The following is a 15,621-nucleotide window of genomic DNA, read 5'->3' as shown; positions in this document are numbered from 1 at the left end:
AGCTTAGATTTTTGGCCGAGGTCCGCAGGTGCATGGTTGGCGCAGACGGGAAAGGTGTGGAGGGAGCAGTGTTGGTGCAGTGCCGTGCTCCCCTTGGCGTGCCTTTGGCAGCGCCAGTGTCCCTGGAGCTGTAGGCTTTGTGGCTCTCGGAACCCTAACCCGAACCCTAATTGTAATGGGAGCTTAGATTTTTGGCCGAGGTCCGCAGGTGCATGATTGGTGCAAATGAGAAAGGTGTGGCGGGAGCAGTGTTGGTGCAGTGCCATGCTCCCTTTGGCGTGCCTTTGGCAGCGCCAGTGTCCCTGGAGCTGTAGGCTGTGTGGCTCTCTGAACCCTAACCCGAACCCTAATTGTAATGGGAGCTTAGATTTTTGGCCGAGGTCCGCAGGTGCGTGGCTGGTGGGGATGGGAAAGGTGTGGAGGGAGCAGTGTTGGTGCAGTGCCGTGCTCCCCTTGGCGTGCCTTTGGCAGCGCCAGTGTCCCTGGAGCTGTAGGCTTTGTGGCTCTCTGAACCCTAACCCTAACCCTAATTGTAATGGGAGCTTAGATTTTTGGCCGAGGTCCGCAGGTGCGTGGTTGGCGCAGACGGGAAAGGTGTGGAGGGAGCAGTGTTGGTGCAGTGCCATGCTCCCCTTGGCGTGCCTTTGGCAGCGGCAGTGTCCCTGGAGCTGTAGGCTTTGTGGCTCTCTGAACCCTAACCCTAACCCTAATTGTAATGGGAGCTTAGATTTTTGGCCGAGGTCCGCAGGTGCGTGGCTGGTGCAGACGGGAAAGGTGTGGAGGGAGCAGTGTTGGTGCAGTGCCGTGCTCCCCTTGGCGTGCCTTTGGCAGCGCCAGTGTCCCTGGAGCTGTAGGCTTTGTGGCTCTCTGAACCCTAACCCTAACCCTAATTGTAATGGGAGCTTAGATTTTTGGCCGAGGTCCGCAGGTGCGTGGCTGGTGGGGATGGGAAAGGTGTGGAGGGAGCAGTGTTGGTGCAGTGCCGTGCTCCCCTTGGCGTGCCTTTGGCAGCGCCAGTGTCCCTGGAGCTGTAGGCTTTGTGGCTCTCTGAACCCTAACCCTAACCCTAATTGTAATGGGAGCTTAGATTTTTGGCTGAGGTCCGCAGGTGCATGTTATGCGCAGACGGGAAAGGTGTGGCGGGAGCAGTGTTGGTGCAGTGCCGTGCTCCCCTTGGCGTGCCTTTGGCAGCGGCAGTGTCCCTGGAGCTGTAGGCTTTGTGGCTCTCGGAACCCTAACCCTAACCCTAATTGTAATGGGAGCTTAGATTTTTGGCCGAGGTCCACAGGTGCGTGGCTGGCGCAGACGGGAAAGGTGTGGAGGGAGCAGTGTTGGTGCAGTGCCATGCTCCCCTTGGCGTGCCTTTGGCAGCGCCAGTGTCCCTGGAGCTGTAGGCTTTGTGGCTCTCTGAACCCTAACCCTAACCCTAATTGTAATGGGAGCTTAGATTTTTGGCCGAGGTCCGCAGGTGCGTGGCTGGTGGGGACGGGAAAGGTGTGGCGGGAGCAGTGTTGGTGCAGTGCCGTGCTCCCCTTGGCGTGCCTTTGGCAGTGCCAGTGTCCCTGGAGCTGTAGGCTTTGTGGCTCTCTGAACCCTAACCCTAACCCTAATTGTAATGGGAGCTTAGATTTTTGGCCGAGGTCCGCAGGTGCGTGGCTGGTGGGGATGGGAAAGGTGTGGCGGGAGCAGTGTTGGTGCAGTGCCGTGCTCCCCTTGGGGTGCCTTTGGCAGCGCCAGTGTCCCTGGAGCTGTAGGCTTTGTGGCTCTCGGAACCCTAACCCTAACCCTAATTGTAATGGGAGCTTAGATTTTTGGCCGAGGTCCGCAGGTGCGTGGCTGGTGGGGATGGGAAAGGTGTGGAGGGAGCAGTGTTGGTGCAGTGCCGTGCTCCCCTTGGCGTGCCTTTGGCAGCGCCAGTGTCCCTGGAGCTGTAGGCTTTGTGGCTCTCGGAACCCTAACCCTAACCCTAATTGTAATGGGAGCTTAGATTTTTGGCCGAGGTCCGCAGGTGCGTGGCTGGTGGGGACGGGAAAGGTGTGGAGGGAGCAGTGTTGGTGCAGTGCCGTGCTCCCCTTGGCGTGCCTTTGGCAGCACCAGTGTCCCTGGAGCTGTAGGCTTTGTGGCTCTCTGAACCCTAACCCGAACCCTAATTGTAATGGGAGCTTAGATTTTTGGCCGAGGTCCGCAGGTGCGTGGCTGGTGGGGATGGGAAAGGTGTGGAGGGAGCAGTGTTGGTGCAGTGCCGTGCTCCCCTTGGGGTGCCTTTGGCAGCGCCAGTGTCCCTGGAGCTGTAGGCTTTGTGGCTCTCTGAACCCTAACCCTAACCCTAATTGTAATGGGAGCTTAGATTTTTGGCCGAGGTCCGCAGGTGCGTGGCTGGTGGGGACGGGAAAGGTGTGGAGGGAGCAGTGTTGGTGCAGTGCCGTGCTCCCCTTGCCGTGCCTTTGGCAGCGCCAGTGTCCCTGGAGCTGTAGGCTTTGTGGCTCTCTGAACCCTAACCCTAACCCTAATTGTAATGGGAGCTTAGATTTTTGGCCGAGGTCCGCAGGTGCGTGGTTGGCGCAGACGGGAAAGGTGTGGAGGGAGCAGTGTTGGTGCAGTGCCGTGCTCCCCTTGGCGTGCCTTTGGCAGCGCCAGTGTCCCTGGAGCTGTAGGCTTTGTGGCTCTCGGAACCCTAACCCTAACCCTAATTGTAATGGGAGCTTAGATTTTTGGCCGAGGTCCGCAGGTGCATGATTGGTGCAAATGAGAAAGGTGTGGCGGGAGCAGTGTTGGTGCAGTGCCATGCTCCCTTTGCCGTGCCTTTGGCAGCGCCAGTGTCCCTGGAGCTGTAGGCTGTGTGGCTCTCTGAACCCTAACCCGAACCCTAATTGTAATGGGAGCTTAGATTTTTGGCCGAGGTCCGCAGGTGCGTGGCTGGTGGGGATGGGAAAGGTGTGGAGGGAGCAGTGTTGGTGCAGTGCCGTGCTCCCCTTGGCGTGCCTTTGGCAGCGCCAGTGTCCCTGGAGCTGTAGGCTTTGTGGCTCTCTGAACCCTAACCCTAACCCTAATTGTAATGGGAGCTTAGATTTTTGGCCGAGGTCCGCAGGTGCGTGGTTGGCGCAGACGGGAAAGGTGTGGAGGGAGCAGTGTTGGTGCAGTGCCATGCTCCCCTTGGCGTGCCTTTGGCAGCGGCAGTGTCCCTGGAGCTGTAGGCTTTGTGGCTCTCTGAACCCTAACCCTAACCCTAATTGTAATGGGAGCTTAGATTTTTGGCCGAGGTCCGCAGGTGCGTGGCTGGTGGGGATGGGAAAGGTGTGGAGGGAGCAGTGTTGGTGCAGTGCCGTGCTCCCCTTGGCGTGCCTTTGGCAGCGCCAGTGTCCCTGGAGCTGTAGGCTTTGTGGCTCTCTGAACCCTAACCCTAACCCTAATTGTAATGGGAGCTTAGATTTTTGGCTGAGGTCCGCAGGTGCATGTTATGCGCAGACGGGAAAGGTGTGGCGGGAGCAGTGTTGGTGCAGTGCCATGCTCCCCTTGGGGTGCCTTTGGCAGTGCCAGTGTCCCTGGAGCTGTAGGCTTTGTGGCTCTCGGAACCCTAACCCTAACCCTAATTGTAATGGGAGCTTAGATTTTTGGCCGAGGTCCGCAGGTGCGTGGCTGGTGGGGATGGGAAAGGTGTGGAGGGAGCAGTGTTGGTGCAGTGCCGTGCTCCCCTTGGCGTGCCTTTGGCAGCGCCAGTGTCCCTGGAGCTGTAGGCTTTGTGGCTCTCTGAACCCTAACCCTAACCCTAATTGTAATGGGAGCTTAGATTTTTGGCCGAGGTCCGCAGGTGCGTGGCTGGTGGGGATGGGAAAGGTGTGGCGGGAGCAGTGTTGGTGCAGTGCCGTGCTCCCCTTGGGGTGCCTTTGGCAGCGCCAGTTTCCCTGGAGCTGTAGGCTTTGTGGCTCTCGGAACCCTAACCCTAACCCTAATTGTAATGGGAGCTTAGATTTTTGGCCGAGGTCCGCAGGTGCGTGGCTGGTGGGGATGGGAAAGGTGTGGAGGGAGCAGTGTTGGTGCAGTGCCGTGCTCCCCTTGGCGTGCCTTTGGCAGCGGCAGTGTCCCTGGAGCTGTAGGCTTTGTGGCTCTCGGAACCCTAACCCTAACCCTAATTGTAATGGGAGCTTAGATTTTTGGCCGAGGTCCGCAGGTGCGTGGCTGGTGGGGACGGGAAAGGTGTGGAGGGAGCAGTGTTGGTGCAGTGCCGTGCTCCCCTTGGCGTGCCTTTGGCAGCACCAGTGTCCCTGGAGCTGTAGGCTTTGTGGCTCTCTGAACCCTAACCCTAACCCTAATTGTAATGGGAGCTTAGATTTTTGGCCGAGGTCCGCAGGTGCGTGGCTGGTGGGGACGGGAAAGGTGTGGAGGGAGCAGTGTTGGTGCAGTGCCGTGCTCCCCTTGGCGTGCCTTTGGCAGCGCCAGTGTCCCTGGAGCTGTAGGCTTTGTGGCTCTCTGAACCCTAACCCTAACCCTAATTGTAATGGGAGCTTAGATTTTTGGCCGAGGTCCGCAGGTGCATGGTTGGCGCAGACGGGAAAGGTGTGGAGGGAGCAGTGTTGGTGCAGTGCCGTGCTCCCCTTGGCGTGCCTTTGGCAGCGCCAGTGTCCCTGGAGCTGTAGGCTGTGTGGCTCTCTGAACCCTAACCCGAACCCTAATTGTAATGGGAGCTTAGATTTTTGGCCGAGGTCCGCAGGTGCGTGGCTGGTGGGGATGGGAAAGGTGTGGAGGGAGCAGTGTTGGTGCAGTGCCGTGCTCCCCTTGGCGTGCCTTTGGCAGCGCCAGTGTCCCTGGAGCTGTAGGCTTTGTGGCTCTCTGAACCCTAACCCTAACCCTAATTGTAATGGGAGCTTAGATTTTTGGCCGAGGTCCGCAGGTGCGTGGTTGGCGCAGACGGGAAAGGTGTGGAGGGAGCAGTGTTGGTGCAGTGCCATGCTCCCCTTGGCGTGCCTTTGGCAGCGGCAGTGTCCCTGGAGCTGTAGGCTTTGTGGCTCTCTGAACCCTAACCCTAACCCTAATTGTAATGGGAGCTTAGATTTTTGGCCGAGGTCCGCAGGTGCGTGGCTGGTGGGGATGGGAAAGGTGTGGAGGGAGCAGTGTTGGTGCAGTGCCGTGCTCCCCTTGGCGTGCCTTTGGCAGCGCCAGTGTCCCTGGAGCTGTAGGCTTTGTGGCTCTCTGAACCCTAACCCTAACCCTAATTGTAATGGGAGCTTAGATTTTTGGCCGAGGTCCGCAGGTGCGTGGCTGGTGGGGATGGGAAAGGTGTGGAGGGAGCAGTGTTGGTGCAGTGCCGTGCTCCCCTTGGCGTGCCTTTGGCAGCGCCAGTGTCCCTGGAGCTGTAGGCTTTGTGGCTCTCTGAACCCTAACCCTAACCCTAATTGTAATGGGAGCTTAGATTTTTGGCTGAGGTCCGCAGGTGCATGTTATGCGCAGACGGGAAAGGTGTGGCGGGAGCAGTGTTGGTGCAGTGCCGTGCTCCCCTTGGCGTGCCTTTGGCAGCGGCAGTGTCCCTGGAGCTGTAGGCTTTGTGGCTCTCGGAACCCTAACCCTAACCCTAATTGTAATGGGAGCTTAGATTTTTGGCCGAGGTCCACAGGTGCGTGGCTGGTGGGGATGGGAAAGGTGTGGCGGGAGCAGTGTTGGTGCAGTGCCGTGCTCCCTTTGGCGTGCCTTTGGCAGCGCCAGTGTCCCTGGAGCTGTAGGCTTTGTGGCTCTCTGAACCCTAACCCTAACCCTAATTGTAATGGGAGCTTAGATTTTTGGCCGAGGTCCGCAGGTGCGTGGCTGGTGGGGATGGGAAAGGTGTGGAGGGAGCAGTGTTGGTGCAGTGCCGTGCTCCCCTTGGCGTGCCTTTGGCAGCGCCAGTGTCCCTGGAGCTGTAGGCTTTGTGGCTCTCTGAACCCTAACCCTAACCCTAATTGTAATGGGAGCTTAGATTTTTGGCCGAGGTCCGCAGGTGCGTGGCTGGTGGGGACGGGAAAGGTGTGGCGGGAGCAGTGTTGGTGCAGTGCCGTGCTCCCCTTGGCGTGCCTTTGGCAGCGCCAGTGTCCCTGGAGCTCTAGGCTTTGTGGCTCTCTGAACCCTAACCCTAACCCTAATTGTAATGGGAGCTTAGATTTTTGGCCGAGGTCCGCAGGTGCGTGGCTGGTGGGGATGGGAAAGGTGTGGAGGGAGCAGTGTTGGTGCAGTGCCGTGCTCCCCTTGGCGTGCCTTTGGCAGCGCCAGTGTCCCTGGAGCTGTAGGCTTTGTGGCTCTCTGAACCCTAACCCTAACCCTAATTGTAATGGGAGCTTAGATTTTTGGCCGAGGTCCGCAGGTGCGTGGCTGGTGGGGACGGGAAAGGTGTGGCGGGAGCAGTGTTGGTGCAGTGCCGTGCTCCCCTTGGCGTGCCTTTGGCAGTGCCAGTGTCCCTGGAGCTGTAGGCTTTGTGGCTCTCGGAACCCTAACCCTAACCCTAATTGTAATGGGAGCTTAGATTTTTGGCCGAGGTCCGCAGGTGCGTGGCTGGTGGGGATGGGAAAGGTGTGGAGGGAGCAGTGTTGGTGCAGTGCCGTGCTCCCCTTGGCGTGCCTTTGGCAGCGCCAGTGTCCCTGGAGCTGTAGGCTTTGTGGCTCTCTGAACCCTAACCCTAACCCTAATTGTAATGGGAGCTTAGATTTTTGGCCGAGGTCCGCAGGTGCGTGGCTGGTGGGGATGGGAAAGGTGTGGCGGGAGCAGTGTTGGTGCAGTGCCGTGCTCCCCTTGGGGTGCCTTTGGCAGCGCCAGTGTCCCTGGAGCTGTAGGCTTTGTGGCTCTCGGAACCCTAACCCTAACCCTAATTGTAATGGGAGCTTAGATTTTTGGCCGAGGTCCGCAGGTGCGTGGCTGGTGGGGATGGGAAAGGTGTGGAGGGAGCAGTGTTGGTGCAGTGCCGTGCTCCCCTTGGCGTGCCTTTGGCAGCGCCAGTGTCCCTGGAGCTGTAGGCTTTGTGGCTCTCGGAACCCTAACCCTAACCCTAATTGTAATGGGAGCTTAGATTTTTGGCCGAGGTCCGCAGGTGCGTGGCTGGTGGGGACGGGAAAGGTGTGGAGGGAGCAGTGTTGGTGCAGTGCCGTGCTCCCCTTGGCGTGCCTTTGGCAGCACCAGTGTCCCTGGAGCTGTAGGCTTTGTGGCTCTCTGAACCCTAACCCGAACCCTAATTGTAATGGGAGCTTAGATTTTTGGCCGAGGTCCGCAGGTGCGTGGCTGGTGGGGATGGGAAAGGTGTGGAGGGAGCAGTGTTGGTGCAGTGCCATGCTCCCCTTGGGGTGCCTTTGGCAGCGCCAGTGTCCCTGGAGCTGTAGGCTTTGTGGCTCTCTGAACCCTAACCCTAACCCTAATTGTAATGGGAGCTTAGATTTTTGGCCGAGGTCCGCAGGTGCGTGGCTGGTGGGGACGGGAAAGGTGTGGAGGGAGCAGTGTTGGTGCAGTGCCGTGCTCCCCTTGCCGTGCCTTTGGCAGCGCCAGTGTCCCTGGAGCTGTAGGCTTTGTGGCTCTCTGAACCCTAACCCTAACCCTAATTGTAATGGGAGCTTAGATTTTTGGCCGAGGTCCGCAGGTGCATGATTGGTGCAAATGAGAAAGGTGTGGCGGGAGCAGCGTTGGTGCAGTGCCATGCTCCCTTTGGCGTGCCTTTGGCAGCGCCAGTGTCCCTGGAGCTGTAGGCTGTGTGGCTCTCTGAACCCTAACCCGAACCCTAATTGTAATGGGAGCTTAGATTTTTGGCCGAGGTCCGCAGGTGCGTGGCTGGTGGGGACGGGAAAGGTGTGGAGGGAGCAGTGTTGGTGCAGTGCCGTGCTCCCCTTGGGGTGCCTTTGGCAGCCCCAGTGTCCCTGGAGCTGTAGGCTTTGTGGCTCTCTGAACCCTAACCCTAACCCTAATTGTAATGGGAGCTTAGATTTTTGGCCGAGGTCCGCAGGTGCATGGTTGGCGCAGACGGGAAAGGTGTGGAGGGAGCAGTGTTGGTGCAGTGCCGTGCTCCCCTTGGCGTGCCTTTGGCAGCGCCAGTGTCCCTGGAGCTGTAGGCTTTGTGGCTCTCGGAACCCTAACCCGAACCCTAATTGTAATGGGAGCTTAGATTTTTGGCCGAGGTCCGCAGGTGCATGATTGGTGCAAATGAGAAAGGTGTGGAGGGAGCAGTGTTGGTGCAGTGCCATGCTCCCTTTGCCGTGCCTTTGGCAGCGCCAGTGTCCCTGGAGCTGTAGGCTGTGTGGCTCTCTGAACCCTAACCCGAACCCTAATTGTAATGGGAGCTTAGATTTTTGGCCGAGGTCCGCAGGTGCGTGGCTGGTGGGGATGGGAAAGGTGTGGAGGGAGCAGTGTTGGTGCAGTGCCGTGCTCCCCTTGGGGTGCCTTTGGCAGCGCCAGTGTCCCTGGAGCTGTAGGCTTTGTGGCTCTCTGAACCCTAACCCTAACCCTAATTGTAATGGGAGCTTAGATTTTTGGCCGAGGTCCGCAGGTGCGTGGTTGGCGCAGACGGGAAAGGTGTGGAGGGAGCAGTGTTGGTGCAGTGCCATGCTCCCCTTGGCGTGCCTTTGGCAGCGGCAGTGTCCCTGGAGCTGTAGGCTTTGTGGCTCTCTGAACCCTAACCCTAACCCTAATTGTAATGGGAGCTTAGATTTTTGGCCGAGGTCCGCAGGTGCGTGGCTGGTGGGGATGGGAAAGGTGTGGAGGGAGCAGTGTTGGTGCAGTGCCGTGCTCCCCTTGGCGTGCCTTTGGCAGCGCCAGTGTCCCTGGAGCTGTAGGCTTTGTGGCTCTCTGAACCCTAACCCTAACCCTAATTGTAATGGGAGCTTAGATTTTTGGCCGAGGTCCGCAGGTGCGTGGCTGGTGGGGATGGGAAAGGTGTGGAGGGAGCAGTGTTGGTGCAGTGCCATGCTCCCCTTGGCGTGCCTTTGGCAGCGCCAGTGTCCCTGGAGCTGTAGGCTTTGTGGCTCTCTGAACCCTAACCCTAACCCTAATTGTAATGGGAGCTTAGATTTTTGGCTGAGGTCCGCAGGTGCATGTTATGCGCAGACGGGAAAGGTGTGGCGGGAGCAGTGTTGGTGCAGTGCCGTGCTCCCCTTGGCGTGCCTTTGGCAGCGGCAGTGTCCCTGGAGCTGTAGGCTTTGTGGCTCTCGGAACCCTAACCCTAACCCTAATTGTAATGGGAGCTTAGATTTTTGGCCGAGGTCCGCAGGTGCGTGGTTGGCGCAGACGGGAAAGGTGTGGAGGGAGCAGTGTTGGTGCAGTGCCATGCTCCCCTTGGCGTGCCTTTGGCAGCGCCAGTGTCCCTGGAGCTGTAGGCTTTGTGGCTCTCTGAACCCTAACCCTAACCCTAATTGTAATGGGAGCTTAGATTTTTGGCCGAGGTCCGCAGGTGCGTGGCTGGTGGGGATGGGAAAGGTGTGGCGGGAGCAGTGTTGGTGCAGTGCCGTGCTCCCCTTGGGGTGCCTTTGGCAGCGCCAGTTTCCCTGGAGCTGTAGGCTTTGTGGCTCTCGGAACCCTAACCCTAACCCTAATTGTAATGGGAGCTTAGATTTTTGGCCGAGGTCCGCAGGTGCGTGGCTGGTGGGGATGGGAAAGGTGTGGAGGGAGCAGTGTTGGTGCAGTGCCGTGCTCCCCTTGGCGTGCCTTTGGCAGCGCCAGTGTCCCTGGAGCTGTAGGCTTTGTGGCTCTCGGAACCCTAACCCTAACCCTAATTGTAATGGGAGCTTAGATTTTTGGCCGAGGTCCGCAGGTGCGTGGCTGGTGGGGACGGGAAAGGTGTGGAGGGAGCAGTGTTGGTGCAGTGCCGTGCTCCCCTTGGCGTGCCTTTGGCAGCACCAGTGTCCCTGGAGCTGTAGGCTTTGTGGCTCTCTGAACCCTAACCCGAACCCTAATTGTAATGGGAGCTTAGATTTTTGGCCGAGGTCCGCAGGTGCGTGGCTGGTGGGGATGGGAAAGGTGTGGAGGGAGCAGTGTTGGTGCAGTGCCATGCTCCCCTTGGGGTGCCTTTGGCAGCGCCAGTGTCCCTGGAGCTGTAGGCTTTGTGGCTCTCGGAACCCTAACCCTAACCCTAATTGTAATGGGAGCTTAGATTTTTGGCCGAGGTCCGCAGGTGCGTGGCTGGTGGGGACGGGAAAGGTGTGGAGGGAGCAGTGTTGGTGCAGTGCCGTGCTCCCCTTGGCGTGCCTTTGGCAGCCCCAGTGTCCCTGGAGCTCTAGGCTTTGTGGCTCTCTGAACCCTAACCCTAACCCTAATTGTAATGGGAGCTTAGATTTTTGGCCGAGGTCCGCAGGTGCATGATTGGTGCAAATGAGAAAGGTGTGGCGGGAGCAGTGTTGGTGCAGTGCCATGCTCCCTTTGGCGTGCCTTTGGCAGCGCCAGTGTCCCTGGAGCTGTAGGCTGTGTGGCTCTCTGAACCCTAACCCTAACCCTAATTGTAATGGGAGCTTAGATTTTTGGCCGAGGTCCGCAGGTGCGTGGCTGGTGGGGATGGGAAAGGTGTGGAGGGAGCAGTGTTGGTGCAGTGCCGTGCTCCCCTTGGCGTGCCTTTGGCAGCGCCAGTGTCCCTGGAGCTGTAGGCTTTGTGGCTCTCTGAACCCTAACCCTAACCCTAATTGTAATGGGAGCTTAGATTTTTGGCCGAGGTCCGCAGGTGCATGTTATGCGCAGACGGGAAAGGTGTGGAGGGAGCAGTGTTGGTGCAGTGCCGTGCTCCCCTTGGGGTGCCTTTGGCAGCGGCAGTGTCCCTGGAGCTGTAGGCTTTGTGGCTCTCGGAACCCTAACCCTAACCCTAATTGTAATGGGAGCTTAGATTTTTGGCCGAGGTCCACAGGTGCGTGGCTGGTGGGGATGGGAAAGGTGTGGCGGGAGCAGTGTTGGTGCAGTGCCGTGCTCCCTTTGGCGTGCCTTTGGCAGCGCCAGTGTCCCTGGAGCTGTAGGCTTTGTGGCTCTCTGAACCCTAACCCTAACCCTAATTGTAATGGGAGCTTAGATTTTTGGCCGAGGTCCGCAGGTGCGTGGCTGGTGGGGACGGGAAAGGTGTGGCGGGAGCAGTGTTGGTGCAGTGCCGTGCTCCCCTTGGCGTGCCTTTGGCAGTGCCAGTGTCCCTGGAGCTGTAGGCTTTGTGGCTCTCGGAACCCTAACCCTAACCCTAATTGTAATGGGAGCTTAGATTTTTGGCCGAGGTCCGCAGGTGCGTGGCTGGTGGAGATGGGAAAGGTGTGGCGGGAGCAGTGTTGGTGCAGTGCCGTGCTCCCCTTGGGGTGCCTTTGGCAGCGCCAGTTTCCCTGGAGCTGTAGGCTTTGTGGCTCTCGGAACCCTAACCCTAACCCTAATTGTAATGGGAGCTTAGATTTTTGGCCGAGGTCCGCAGGTGCGTGGCTGGTGGGGATGGGAAAGGTGTGGAGGGAGCAGTGTTGGTGCAGTGCCGTGCTCCCCTTGGGGTGCCTTTGGCAGCGCCAGTGTCCCTGGAGCTGTAGGCTTTGTGGCTCTCTGAACCCTAACCCTAACCCTAATTGTAATGGGAGCTTAGATTTTTGGCCGAGGTCCGCAGGTGCGTGGCTGGCGCAGACGGGAAAGGTGTGGAGGGAGCAGTGTTGGTGCAGTGCCGTGCTCCCCTTGGGGTGCCTTTGGCAGCGCCAGTGTCCCTGGAGCTGTAGGCTTTGTGGCTCTCTGAACCCTAACCCTAACCCTAATTGTAATGGGAGCTTAGATTTTTGGCCGAGGTCCGCAGGTGCGTGGCTGGTGGGGATGGGAAAGGTGTGGCGGGAGCCGTGTTGGTGCAGTGCCGTGCTCCCCTTGGGGTGCCTTTGGCAGCGCCAGTGTCCCTGGAGCTGTAGGCTTTGTGGCTCTCTGAACCCTAACCCTAACCCTAATTGTAATGGGAGCTTAGATTTTTGGCCGAGGTCCGCAGGTGCGTGGCTGGCGCAGACGGGAAAGGTGTGGAGGGAGCAGTGTTGGTGCAGTGCCGTGCTCCCCTTGGCGTGCCTCTGGCAGCGCCAGTGTCCCTGGAGCTGTAGGCTTTATGGCTCTCGGAACCCTAACCCTAACCCTAATTGTAATGGGAGCTTAGATTTTTGGCCGAGGTCCGCAGGTGCGTGGCTGGTGGGGATGTGAAAGGTGTGGAGGGAGCAGTGTTGGTGCAGTGCCGTGCTCCCCTTGGCGTGCCTTTGGCAGCCCCAGTGTCCCTGGAGCTGTAGGCTTTGTGGCTCTCGGAACCCTAACCCTAACCCTAATTGTAATGGGAGCTTAGATTTTTGGCCGAGGTCCGCAGGTGCGTGGCTGGTGGGGATGGGAAAGGTGTGGAGGGAGCAGTGTTGGTGCAGTGCCGTGCTCCCCTTGGCGTGCCTTTGGCAGCGCCAGTGTCCCTGGAGCTGTAGGCTTTGTGGCTCTCTGAACCCTAACCCTAACCCTAATTGTAATGGGAGCTTAGATTTTTGGCCGAGGTCCGCAGGTGCGTGGCTGGTGGGGATGGGAAAGGTGTGGAGGGAGCAGTGTTGGTGCAGTGCCGTGCTCCCCTTGGCGTGCCTTTGGCAGCGGCAGTGTCCCTGGAGCTGTAGGCTTTGTGGCTCTCTGAACCCTAACCCTAACCCTAATTGTAATGGGAGCTTAGATTTTTGGCCGAGGTCCGCAGGTGCGTGGCTGGTGGGCATGGGAAAGGTGTGGAGGGAGCAGTGTTGGTGCAGTGCCGTGCTCCCCTTGGGGTGCCTTTGGCAGCGCCAGTGTCCCTGGAGCTGTAGGCTTTGTGGATCTCTGAACCCTAACCCTAATTGTAATGGGAGCTTAGATTTTTGGCCGAGGTCCGCAGGTGCATGGTATGCGCAGACGGGAAAGGTGTGGAGGGAGCAGTGTTGGTGCAGTGCCGTGCTCCCCTTGGCGTGCCTTTGGCAGCGCCAGTGTCCCTGGAGCTGTAGGCTTTGTGGCTCTCTGAACCCTAACCCTAACCCTAATTGTAATGGGAGCTTAGATTTTTGGCCGAGGTCCGCAGGTGCGTGGCTGGTGGGGATGGGAAAGGTGTGGCGGGAGCAGTGTTGGTGCAGTGCCGTGCTCCCCTTGGGGTGCCTTTGGCAGCGCCAGTTTCCCTGGAGCTGTAGGCTTTGTGGCTCTCGGAACCCTAACCCTAACCCTAATTGTAATGGGAGCTTAGATTTTTGGCCGAGGTCCGCAGGTGCGTGGCTGGTGGGGATGGGAAAGGTGTGGAGGGAGCAGTGTTGGTGCAGTGCCGTGCTCCCCTTGGCGTGCCTTTGGCAGCGCCAGTGTCCCTGGAGCTGTAGGCTTTGTGGCTCTCTGAACCCTAACCCTAACCCTAATTGTAATGGGAGCTTAGATTTTTGGCCGAGGTCCGCAGGTGCGTGGCTGGTGGGGATGGGAAAGGTGTGGAGGGAGCAGTGTTGGTGCAGTGCCGTGCTCCCCTTGGGGTGCCTTTGGCAGCGCCAGTGTCCCTGGAGCTGTAGGCTTTGTGGCTCTCTGAACCCTAACCCTAACCCTAATTGTAATGGGAGCTTAGATTTTTGGCCGAGGTCCGCAGGTGCGTGGCTGGTGGGGATGGGAAAGGTGTGGAGGGAGCAGTGTTGGTGCAGTGCCGTGCTCCCCTTGGGGTGCCTTTGGCAGCGCCAGTGTCCCTGGAGCTGTAGGCTTTGTGGCTCTCTGAACCCTAACCCTAACCCTAATTGTAATGGGAGCTTAGATTTTTGGCCGAGGTCCGCAGGTGCGTGGCTGGTGGGGATGGGAAAGGTGTGGCGGGAGCAGTGTTGGTGCAGTGCCATGCTCCCTTTGGCGTGCCTTTGGCAGCGCCAGTGTCCCTGGAGCTGTAGGCTTTGTGGCTCTCGGAACCCTAACCCTAACCCTAATTGTAATGGGAGCTTAGATTTTTGGCCGAGGTCCGCAGGTGCGTGGCTGGTGGGGATGGGAAAGGTGTGGAGGGAGCAGTGTTGGTGCAGTGCCGTGCTCCCCTTGGCGTGCCTTTGGCAGCGCCAGTGTCCCTGGAGCTGTAGGCTTTGTGGCTCTCTGAACCCTAACCCTAATTGTAATGGGAGCTTAGATTTTTGGCCGAGGTCCGCAGGTGCATGGTATGCGCAGACGGGATAGGTGTGGATGGAGCAGTGTTGGTGCGATGCCATGCTCCCCTTGGCGTGCCTTTGGCAGCGGCAGTGTCCCTGGAGCTGTAGGCTTTGTGGCTCTCTGAACCCTAACCCTAACCCTAATTGTAATGGGAGCTTAGATTTTTGGCCGAGGTCCGCAGGTGCGTGGTTGGCGCAGACGGGAAAGGTGTGGAGGGAGCAGTGTTGGTGCAGTGCCGTGCTCCCCTTGGCGTGCCTTTGGCAGCGCCAGTGTCCCTGGAGCTGTAGGCTTTGTGGCTCTCGGAACCCTAACCCTAACCCTAATTGTAATGGGAGCTTAGATTTTTGGCCGAGGTCCGCAGGTGCGTGGCTGGTGGGGATGGGAAAGGTGTGGAGGGAGCAGTGTTGGTGCAGTGCCGTGCTCCCCTTGGCGTGCCTTTGGCAGCGCCAGTGTCCCTGGAGCTGTAGGCTTTGTGGCTCTCTGAACCCTAACCCTAACCCTAATTGTAATGGGAGCTTAGATTTTTGGCCGAGGTCCGCAGGTGCGTGGCTGGTGGGGATGGGAAAGGTGTGGAGGGAGCAGTGTTGGTGCAGTGCCATGCTCCCCTTGGGGTGTCTTTGGCAGCGCCAGTGTCCCTGGAGCTGTAGGCTTTGTGGCTCTCGGAACCCTAACCCTAACCCTAATTGTAATGGGAGCTTAGATTTTTGGCCGAGGTCCGCAGGTGCGTGGCTGGTGGGGATGGGAAAGGTGTGGCGGGAGCAGTGTTGGTGCAGTGCCATGCTCCCTTTGGCGTGCCTTTGGCAGCGCCAGTGTCCCTGGAGCTGTAGGCTTTGTGGCTCTCTGAACCCTAACCCTAACCCTAATTGTAATGGGAGCTTAGATTTTTGGCCGAGGTCTGCAGGTGCGTGGTTGGCGCAGACGGGAAAGGTGTGGAGGGAGCAGTGTTGGTGCAGTGCCGTGCTCCCCTTGGCGTGCCTTTGGCAGCGCCAGTGTCCCTGGAGCTCTAGGCTTTGTGGCTCTCTGAACCCTAACCCTAACCCTAATTGTAATGGGAGCTTAGATTTTTGGCCGAGGTCCGCAGGTGCGTGGCTGGTGGGGACGGGAAAGGTGTGGAGGGAGCAGTGTTGGTGCAGTGCCGTGCTCCCCTTGGCGTGCCTTTGGCAGCCCCAGTGTCCCTGGAGCTGTAGGCTTTGTGGCTCTCTGAACCCTAACCCTAACCCTAATTGTAATGGGAGCTTAGATTTTTGGCCGAGGTCCACAGGTGTGTGGCTGGTGGGGATGGGAAAGGTGTGGCGGGAGCAGTGTTGGTGCAGTGCCGTGCTCCCCTTGGCGTGCCTTTATCAGCGCCAGTGTCCCTGGAGCTGTAGGCTTTGTGGCTCTCTGAACCCTAACCCTAACCCTAATTGTAATGGGAGCTTAGATTTTTGGCCGAGGTCCGCAGGTGCGTGGTTGGCGCAGACGGGAAAGGTGTGGAGGGAGCAGTGTTGGTGCAGTGCCATGCTCCCCTTGGCGTGCCTTTGGCAGCGCCAGTGTCCCTGGAGCTCTAGGCTTTGTGGCTCTCGGAAC

The sequence above is a fragment of the Platalea leucorodia genome, assembly GCF_965183815.1.
Source record: "Platalea leucorodia genome assembly, chromosome: 7".
Classification (NCBI taxonomy): domain Eukaryota; kingdom Metazoa; phylum Chordata; class Aves; order Pelecaniformes; family Threskiornithidae; genus Platalea; species Platalea leucorodia.
The sequence above is the reverse complement of the archived record's forward strand: the minus strand, read 5'-3'. Positions refer to the sequence as shown.